Source organism: Molossus molossus, unplaced genomic scaffold (assembly GCF_014108415.1).
Source record: "Molossus molossus isolate mMolMol1 unplaced genomic scaffold, mMolMol1.p scaffold_m16_p_9, whole genome shotgun sequence".
Lineage (NCBI taxonomy): Eukaryota > Metazoa > Chordata > Mammalia > Chiroptera > Molossidae > Molossus > Molossus molossus.
In genome coordinates, this window is record NW_023425403.1 from 49,468,002 (window position 1) to 49,479,400 (window position 11,399).

Here is an 11,399-nt window from a genome sequence, read left to right on the forward strand (position 1 = left end):
TCTCTCTTCCTTCCTCTCTCCCTTTCCCTCTGTCTGAAAATAAATGCAAAAAAGGTCCTCTGGTGAGGATAAAAAAGAACCAAGGTTTCACTGCAAATTGTGATAGATAGATAAATAAATTAAAAAGACAAATAAATTGTGATATAGTCATTGTGGTAGCCAACCTCCAAGATGGCCACTGGTACCAAGTTCTGGTATTCACATGCTTTGTGTAGTCCCCTCCCACACCGAATAGGGCTGAACAGTGTAACCAATAGGACAAAATAGAAATGGTGATAGGTAACCTCCAAGACTAGGTCATAGAAGTCATTGTGACTTCTGCCTTGCTCTCTTGGATCACTCTTTCTGGAGGAAGCCAGCTGCTGTGTTGTAAGTATACTTAAGCAGCCCTATGAGGATATTACCTTAAACAAATAATTCTATATTCTCCAAATCAGTTTTGGTACACTGGAAACATTTTGGTAGTTTTATGTATTTTATTTTTTAAATATGTTTTTATTGATTTTTTTAGAAAGAACGGAAGGGAGAGAGTGATAAAACCATCAATGTGAGACAGAATCATCGAATGGCTACCTCCTTGAACGCCCTTTACTGGGGTTCAATCCCACAACCCAGGCATGTGCCCTGACTGGGAATCAAACCAGGACCTCTCAGTCCTTGGAGCATTGCTCAATCCACTGACCCACACTGGCTGGGCAGTTTTATGGTATTTTAAAAGGGTTGTCTTATAGTTCTCATAATTGGATCCTCTATCTCTGTTGCCTCAAATTCGTCTAACTAGAATCTGTTCCAGTGTCCTAAAATGAAACAAGGTCAGTCCATGTGAAATTTTTGTTTTAAACATTTCAAAGTTTCTATTCTTGTTCTGTTGGTAGGGGCTTGAAATGTGGGGACCTGTGGGCTGGGTTTATGTTTGTGTGTGCGTCTATATTTTCTTGTTCATGTCAGAGGTCAGACACTATAGCATTTTTCTGCCTCTGAGTCAGAGAGAAGAAAGAAAAATATGACATGAGTTTGGCCCCAGCTGCCTTCACTGAGGGACAGGTCATTTCTTGGCCCCAAAGTGTGTCTGATCATGTTCCCTCAAGGTGTTTTCTAGTTGTGCCTTTTTTGAAATAGGGAAGAGATAACCATGGAAGGGGTAATGATGTTTTTAGACAGAGAGATATGGGAGCAGAATTCCCAGAGGAAAACCTGGACTGGACACCTTTGCTGAAGCTGGCTCACAGCAGGGCAAAAGCACTCCTATGTGAATTCAGGTTAATTGTTGCTAAAATTATACTGGATTTTCTTTTCTTTTTATTGTCATAAGAAAAAAAGCCAAGAAATTCTGCAATTAATTTTTAATGAATAAAAATACAATGTGTCAAAAAGGAAGTATTTAACACTTGTCCTCAGCAAGCCCCATGACAGCCAGTTTTCTTCACTATCAGACTCAAGGCCTGCTCAGTTTCTGAGCCATTATTTATGAGGGCAGGAGCACATCAATATACCTTTCTACACTTCCAACACCATCACTACTAGATTGAGTCAAGAATTTGTTGCTATGTAAAAGCCTAGTATCTCCTGAATGATGTACAAGCCCTGTTATAACCCGAATTGTGTCCCCTCAAAATTCATGTGTTGAAGCTTTAACCCTTAGTAGTTCCAACTGTGACTGTACTTGGAGAAAGGGCTTTTAAAGAGGTAATTAAGATTAAATAATTCCCTTATAATAAGCAATAGATGTGCTCTAAATAGACAGATTACCTGTCAACATCTGGATGGTTCCCCAACGCTAGGTGCTCTGAGACCCTGTTTTGTCTCTTTCTCTATCAGCCTGGGCTGCTGACATTTCTACATGCTTTGGAGCCTAATCCACTGAGGTTACAAATGGAGATGCTTGAAGGCTTTGCTCAGAGAATGAGTTCTCCATGAAGGATACAAAGAAGTTAAGGATTGTGGTTCTGGTTTGATTATAACAGGACTAAACATAATACCAGAAATGAGAAAACAAAGCTGAATGTATTGTTTACTATGTAGTCAGGGGGAGTTATGCTAGTTGGGCTCAGTCTCTCAAGGAGAAAACTGTATTAATTTATAAAAGGTTTTGGGAGCATGGGGTTTGGGGATTGAAAGACTGTCAGAGGCATAAGGGGTTTAACATCTCTGTAGAGTTATGGCTGCTAGCTGAGCTATTGTTGATTGGTTGGCACTCAGAAGTGTGTTTAGTAAAGTGAGTCAATATCTGATTGGTTAGCTTGTACAAGTGTGTTCATTGAGGCAAGTTGTCATTGATCAATTTAACAGATGTAAAACTGGTTCTGGTGGCAAGTTGTTACCATGGCTACAGAAGACTCAGTCCCCCCCCCACCCCCAGGTTAATGCGAACTTTTAAATTCTCATGTATAATATGTGTAGCTGTCTCTCTAGTCATTACATATCTGCCTTCTCCTCCATGGCAAAGACTGCAAATTGCCTACCTGTTATTCATTCTCCCCTTCCTCCTTACTAACAGAATCCTGTTTTTGTTAAGGGTTGCAATGTTCCCAAAAACTGCATTTCCCACACAACCTTGAATATAGGTTGACCATGTGACACAGTCCTAACAAATTAAATATGTGCAGAATCACTGGGTGCTGCCTCTGGGAAAACTCTTCCAAAGTTGTGCAGTCACTGGACATGCCCCTTTTCTTCCTGCTCAGAAGGGGATCACAATGTCTGTGGCGGGCAGGAACCATGTTGTAATGAAATCCATACCTTAATGATGGCAGATAGAGAGAAAGAGAATATGGTGGAGCTATCATTTCATCTCTGGACTGTTTGCCTCCTGACTTGTAGCTATGCAAGAAAAAACAAACCTCGGACTTCCAGTCAAGATGGCGGTGTAGGGAAACGTAGTATCGCGTTCTCCCACAACCACATCCAAGTTACAACAAAACTACAGAACAACCATCATCCAAAACCGCCTGAAATCAAGCTGAATGGAAGTCCTACAACTACGCAATTAAAAAAAAAAAAAGCAGCTACATCCAGACCGGTAGGAGGGGCGGCAGCACGAGGGGTGGCGGTGGCGGCAGCGGCAGCGGCCCAGTGGCGGTGCTGCAGCGCGACGGGCTGGTCCCACACCCAAGTATGGCAGATAAAAATCAGGAGGCTCCCGTGGCTGGGAAGGTCCTTCCTGAGGACTGAGGGGTCCCCGTCCCACACCAGGTGCCCCGCTCAGGTTTCCAGTGCCAGGAAGAGAAGTCCCCATAACTTCTGGCTGGAAAAACCAGCAGAAACTGAGGCTCAGGGAAGCTGACCTGGCTGGAGCCACAGGCAGCTCCCTAAAGGGCCCGCGCACGGACTTATCGGACTCTCTCCCTCTAAGCTCGGAGGGGAGGCAGCTCGAGGGGCACCAGAGAAATACAGGGAAGAACTGAGCTGTTTGGCACTGGAGCGAGGGCTGGAGAGGGGGCTTTCTCGGGGACAAACGTGCTGTCAGAGGCCTTTGTTCCTTTGGTGAGCCCTTCCCTGGGGCGGCAGACAGCCACCATATCTGGGACTCCAGCAACCTGGCTCACACTGGTAGCCCCGCCCTGCTGACTCCCTGAGGCCCCGCCCCACCCAACTTTCAAGCCCACCCAAGCTGTTGCTACTTGCCTAACCATAGGATTGGCCTGTCTTGGATCCTGCTTCAGGTTTTTCCTAAATTCTTTCAAATGAGCAGCATCGGGTCTCAGTGAGCTCCATACCTCTCATTAAGTAATACACAGAAACAAACACAGGGAGGCAGCCAAAATGAGGATACAAAGAAACAGGTCCCAAATGAAAGAACAGAACAAAACCCCAAGAAAAGAACTAAGCGAAATGGAGATAAGCAACCTAACAGATGCTGAGTTCAAAATACTGCTTATAAGGATGCTCAATGAACTCAGTGAGGGCCTCAAGAGCATAAAAAAGTACCAGTCAGAAATGATCGCTGCACAGTTAGAAATGAAGGAGGCTTTAACTGAAATAAAGAATAATTTACATAGCTTCAATAATAGAGTACGTAAATCCAAGGAGCAACCCATCGATTTGGAATATAAGGAAGCAAAAAACACCCAACCAGAACAGCAAAAAGAAAAAAGAATCCAAAAAAATGAGGATAGTGTAAGGAGCCTCTGGGACAACTTCAAGCGCGCCAACATTCGCATCTTGGGGGTGCCGGAAGGAGAAGAGCGAGAACAAGAAATCGAAAACCTGTTTGAAACAATAATGGCAGAAAACTTTCCTAACTTGGTGAAGGAAACAAGTCCAGGAAGACATACAAGTCCAGGAAGCACAGAGGGTCCCAAACAAGATGAACCCCAAGAGGCCCACACCAAGACACATCATCATCAAAATGCAAAAGGTTCAAGACAAAGAGAGAATCTTAAAAGCAGCAAGAGAACGGCAGCTAGTTACCTACAAGGGAGTTCCCATTAGGCTGTCAGCTGATTTCTCAAAAGAAACTTTGCAGGCCAGAAGGGAGTGGCAAGAAATATTCAGAGTGATGAAAACCAAGAACCTACAACCAAAATTACTCTATCCTGCAAAGCTGTCATTTAGAATCGATGGACATATAAAAACTTTCCCAGACAAGAAAAAGTTAAAGGAGTTCATCACTACCAAACCGGTATTATATGAAATATAGAAGGGTCTTTTTAAAGAAAAAGATAAAATGTATGAACAAACAAAATGGCAATGAATACATATCTATCAACAATGGAATCTACAAACAAAATGAACAGGAAGAACAGGAACATTCTCATAGATACAGAGAACATTTTGTTGGTTGCCAGTTGGGAAAGGGGTTGGGGGAATGGATGAAAAAGGTGAAGGGATTAAGAAGCACAAATTCATTGCTAGACTGACAAACCTCAAAGGGAAAGGGGTTGGGGGGGTGGGAAGAAATAAACCAAAGAACTTATATGCATAACCAATGGACACGGACAATAGTTTGGGAAAAGGTGGGAGGGGGGTGGGAGTGGGGAGGAGGGGGTCAATGGGGGAAAAATGTGGAACATCTGTAATACATTTTACATCCAACAATAAAGATGTGGAAAAATAAAAAATAAATAAAATGAAAAAAATAAATAAATAAATAAATAAATAAATAAAAAACAAAAAAAAAAGAAAAAACAAACCTCCCTCTATTTGGTACAGCTACTGTAAGTGGAGTTTCTGTTATGTATAAGCAAATCTAGTTCCCATTGATAAGCCTGTACTTCTGTTTTTCTTATCTGTTCACCTCACAGTTGGATCAGTGGGTCTCATGTGTCTTCATTGCACAACAGGGTGCTCAGCACACCATACGGCACACTCAATTTATATTTGCTGAGTGTAATTCCCAGATGAGGTTTTATGTGCCTCCTCATATAAGGTGATAAGAAGTACAAAACATCATCTACATAATTTTGCCAAAATTATTGAATCTGAATTTAATCATGAAGAAACTGTCACATAAATTCGTCGTGGAAGACAATCTACAACTCATCTGAAACCTTCCCAAAAGTTCCATGTGACCAAAAAAACGGTGAGGGCAGGTGGATTACTCTAGATTAAAAGAGACTGAATAAACAACGACCAAATGTAATGTGTGAACTTCAACTGAATACTGGATCAAACAACAGAAGAAATCTACATCACCCAGCATACCCATACTTAGCAGCCAGAAATCCTGAAGACATCCACAGTGGCCTCTGTGGTATAGATAAGGCACTTCTCATGGAATAGATCCCCCACTCCGAACCCCACAGAGACCACTCAGATCAATAGAGAAACTGGGAGAGTTGTTTAACCCCCAAATACTCATGTAGCTGGAAAATAGAAATCCAGAGATTTCTTTACCATTCAAAGGATCGACACAGCCAGAGAGGCTTAGGCGAACTCCTAAATCTATCAGAGATGCTCCTGTGGAGAGTGACAGGGCTGTTGTAACCAACACGTTAATCCTGCTCCAAGCCTTGCGAGCCACCAGGGATGCTGCTGGGAGCTGAGAATCTGCACAGCTCACTAGGTGTGCAGCAAAACTCAGCCACTGCTGCCACTTGCCATAATGCAGCCAATGTGGTGCCAGTACGGAAAAGAGGGGCCATGCTATAGAACTTGAAAATGCACTGAAAGCATAACTAACGACTGCGAAATGACTTCTCACTGAGTGGGAAAGAAGCTGGAGCTCCTACCTGAGACCCATTCAAGACTAGATCCACTAGGGGGCGGCGGAGTACAGGGTTTAAGGGCATAGGCTCTGAGTCAGAGCCCAGATCTGTCCTGGCTTCTCCACTTTGCAGATAGGTGACCTAAGGCTAGTTACAATGCTTCTGAGCTTTAGTTCCCTCAACGGTAAAATGGAGACAAGAACACTATTTACAACAGATATTTGTTGTGGATAATACATGATATATTGGAAATACTCAATTACTATTAGCTATCATTATCATCCACTGAAATAACGTATTATTCACAGGAAGACCAGAGGGGAAGGCTGCCCCTGTACACGCATATGCACCTTGTGGGGGAGGGTGTGCAGCAGAGCAAACAAGGACAGAAGTACATTGGAACTCATGAAGCAAAGCCTGGAAAATGCTGCTCATAAAGGTGAGTTGAGGAATGAATCACTATGGGAACTTGAGGACCTGTGACACATCAGGCTAGGGGTCGCCCACCCACATTCTCCACCTGTAACCTTTGCTTAGTGCCTTTAAAATGTTTTTAAATTGTGGTAAAATATACATAATATATAATTCACCATCTTAACCATTTTAAGTGTACAGTTCAGTGGCATTATGTCCATTCACACTGTTGTGCAAACATCACCACCATCCATCCACAGAACATTTCATCTTGTAAAACTGAAACTCTGTACCCATTAAATAACTCCCCATTCTTTCCTCCTGCAGCCTCCAGCAACTACCATTCTACTTTCTGTCTCTATGAATTTGACTAGTCTAGGTATCTCTTTTAAGTGGAATTATGTAGAATTTGTCTTTTTGTGACTGGCTTTTTTCACTTATCATAATGTCCTTAAGGTTCATGCATATTGTAGCATGTGTCAGAATTTCCTTCCTTCTTAAAGCCAAACAATACTCCATCATATATATATTCTACATTTTATTTATCCTCTCATTTTTCAGCGGACACTTGTAACCCTTGTTTAGTTTCTTTTGAACCAGGTGGTCCATCAAGCATTTCTGGAAGAGGTTAAGCCACCAAGGAAACCAGTGGCTGACTCCTGGAATGAGGCAACATCTGCAACAGGGCAAGGGACTAAGAGAACAAGAAATGGTTTGCAGACAAGGGAGGAAAGAAAGTTCAGTCAGTATAGAGACTCACATGTGTATACAGTCCCTAAATGTCACTCACACGGTTAATGGCTTTGTGTAGTCCCCTTGACATTGACTCTCAGCTCCAAACCTACGCTTCGTTACTTGGCTTTGTGATGCTGGGCTGAGACCTTGCAAACCCTATGTTGGGCTCTATGAATTAGGGGTGCTACAGGAAGGCTGCAAGCCTGGAGGAAGGAGGGACTTGCAACCTCCTTTCTGTTTGTGGTTCCTCTGAGCAACACCCCAGCACGCCTCAGCTACAGGGGCTGTGCCTTCTTGCAGCAGCAGCTGAATTCTGTTTTCAGTTGTTCCCACCCTTGCAGAGACAGTTTCATTGATCCTGACCATCACCAGCCAGCTAGCAGCCCCACTCAGAGGTTTGGGTCCCACTCCCCTAAGTTGTAGGTTTCAGTAATTCCAGACACTTACCTTGTTTGCCCAGCCTGAGAGGTGGTAGCTATTTCCTCTGTGATATCTTGGAATTCTCTCTTAGCTTTCATGTAGTTAACAATTCTTTATATTTAGCTCTCTCTTTTCAAATTATTGCTGTGGTTTTTTTCACTTGAATGGATTCTAACTGATACATCATGACCCCCACCCCCACCCCAAACCACCATCTCAAGCCTTTAATGTTCTCCCAGGCAGCATGTTTAACCCCAGACCCCTCACTCTAGTAAGGATGACCTGGCTTCCAGTTTCATTCAGCAAATTAGAGCTACTAAAGGTGACCTCAAACATGCCTCTCACACCATACAATTTATAAAAATTTCTATGGCCAATTTTATTTTCTTCTCAGAGGATAAAGCATTTTCTTTGGGTGTGATTCCAAATCATCCATAGGTGCTTTTGAGCTCATCCCCACCCCCTGTCATGTCTTCTGGGACCATGCTCTGTTCCTTAACATATCTTCTCCCAATTTTTTTTTTTAATCCTCACTCAAGGACATTTTTTTGCATTTTTTATCTTCAGATAGAGCGGGAGGGAGAGACAGGGGAAGAGACAGAGAGAGAAACATCAATGTGAGAAAGACTATCGAGTGGTTGCCACCTACACGACCCCATCCGGGGCTGGGGACAAACTGCAATGGAGGTACAGAGGTACGTGCCCATAGCGGGAACCAAACCCAGGACTCTCTGGTCCGCAGGCCGACGCTCTAACTGCTGAGCCAAACCAGCCAGGGCTTTTCTCCCAATTTTTAACATGCTCTTTTCTACGTTCTCTGGGGAGCTGACTAAATATAGGTAAATGGATTGGTAGGGACATCTTTTACTCTCTTCTGTGAACTATATCCATATTTCCTCCATAGCACATTCATCCCCAAGTCTGAATTTCTAGGCCAGGTCTGCATTCCCAGCATCAAGCACAGTGCCGGCAGGAAGGAGGCAGGGAGTGACAATCAGTCATTTGCTGAATGGATAAGGCACTTAGAAGTCACTCTTTACCTGCTTGCTGAAGGAATCAATGAATGGGTGGGATTCTGTAGTTAGCAGAAATGTTATAGGATAGAAATCTGACCAGCACTAACTGCCTCAGCCGGGAAATCAAGGTCAACATAAGCAGTGATAAGTCAGGTTAGTAGTATGTACATTTGATATGATGTGATGAAAATGGCATTTTACCTCTGTGGTCTTCCAGCAATCCATAACCTCAATCATAACATGAGAAAAATGTCAGAAAAGTTCCGATAAAGGGATACCCTACAAAATCTACAGGATACCTAGCCAGTACCCCTCAAAGCTGTCAAGGTCATGGAAAACGAGGAAAGTGTGAGAAGCTGTCACAGCCAAGAGGAGCCGAGATACTTGGCAACTGTGTCTTGTGGCATCCAAGGTGCTATCCTGAAGCAGAAAGAAGACAGCAGGTAAAAACTAAGGAAATCTGACTTAACTATGGGCTTTAGTTAATAGTAATGGATCAGTATTAGTTTTTTAATTGACAAATATAGTAATATAATATATTGATAACGGGAAAAACTAGGGGTAGGGTTTATAAAAACTCTTTGTTCTATCTTCTCAATTTTTCTGTAAATTGAAAGTTTTCTAAAAAATAAAGTTTACTAAAAATATTTGGTTTTTAAAAAATGTAAATTCCTGAACCTCCATCAGAATCCCAGGTAACGAGCCTCATGATTCTGCAATTTAAACAAGCATCTTAGTAGTTTTGTGCATACTAAAGTCTTTAAAACAGTGTCTTGGAGAATCTGCCCAGAGACAGCGACTCCTTGCTTACTGTGGTTTGGAACCATGCCACTGTCTTGCACAACTCCGGAGTCACCATTGATACTGTGTTCAATTTGCAATGTTAATGGCACCCCATGAAGCTGTAGGGTGAGCCTTCCTGTGACATTATTTCAATTGGTCTACATATATCAGTATAAGCCAACATTTAACAGTTGGGAAATTCATTCATTCAAGTCCAAAGCTCTGGGCTGCATTTCTATATCCCCCAATACCTCAGGGTATTCCTGCATAGAACTTAGAAGTGGCTCAACTCTTCAGATGGGACCTGTGTTGACCAGTTCAACACATTTTCTACCACTTCGTATTATCCCTATACTCTAGGGGCTGCTCTGATGACTGTATTATTGACTTTTTTTTTTTTTTTTTTATCCTCACTTGAGGACATTTTTCCATTTTTTGTTCAGACAGAGTGGGAGGGAGGGAGAGGAAGAGAGAGAGAGAGAGAGAGAGAGAGAAATATCAATGTGAAAGGGACACATCGAGTGGCTGCCACCCGCACAACCCAACCAGGGCTGGGGACAAACTGCAACCGAGGTACGTGCCCCTAGCAGGAACCGAACCCAGGTCTCTCTGGACTGAAAGTGCTCTAACTGCTGAGCCAAATCAGCCAAGGCTGTATTGTTGACTTTTTATAGGAAAACAAAACCAGTTCTTTGTATCTGGGTCACTATCAAAAGTAGGAAAATGAAAGATTAATCAAGTGATCCTGTGTTTTTACAAACTGGGAGAGAACACATTTATTTGTGTGAGTGGGAGAATATTACCGTATGATTAACATGCCAGCTAAGAATGTTTGTTGATTGCTTACACTCAGCCTGCTTCCCTCGGGGATGGCCCACCTGAACCTCAGGGCAGTGAGAGGAGCTGCAGTAATAAACAGATCAAAGATGGATTCTGCCAGAAGGAGGAAGAAGAAAGGAAGGAGGGGGAAGGAGGGAGGATGAGTTGTCTCTCCCTGTGCTTCAGCATCCCTAGGAACACCATGAAAGGCATAGCTCAACCCCCCTGAGAATCAGGATCTGGCAGAACTAAGCCAAAACCTGCATGCCCATGTCCTTTATCAAACTGCATGATCACACTCTTCTGGTTCTTTATTTCTAGGTATTACTTTAGGAACAAACTGTCTCATGAGTGTTCTGGCACAAATAGACTCAATTTTGAGAACTGGTTTAGCCTCCTTGCCTATGTTCAGAGTGTAATTGCTAAAATGATAATAATAAAAGCAAGAACGCACTATGGGCAGGACTTGTTATTAGCATCTTTTGTTAAAAAATGAATTTACTAATTTAATGCTCAGAAGACCCCTGGAGGCAGGTATTATTATTATTACCTTCATTCCCTGTTTACGATGAGGAAATGAGGTAGAACAGAGCCGGAATTTGAAGCCAGGCTCCAGACTCTGAGCACTTGACCACTACACTACACTACCTGACTCTCCCAAGAAGTTGAACAGATGCCTAGAATTGTTTAATTCTTGCAATATATCAAGGTGCCATAAAAACCACAGAGGGCATAATTACCTATTTCTATTTTATGTACACAACACATTTGTGTTCACATTTTAAGGTGATAAGAAACATATAACATATTGTAATATTATATAAATAATTTCTTCTAAATAGAATTGTTGATATCGGCTCTGGCCTGTTCGTAATTGGCATGATGGGCTATTAGCTGGAATTGATATAAACTATTGGGGAAAAGGTTGTTCTGCTATAAATTTGCTTGAAATGATTTTTTTAATGATGCTTTTTATCTTAAAAATCTAGGTGGGTTGTTGTCCTTATCAATCCAACTCTCGGCTTTATTGGCAGATTGTGTTGGTGTCCCTTTTCCTTTCCATTAG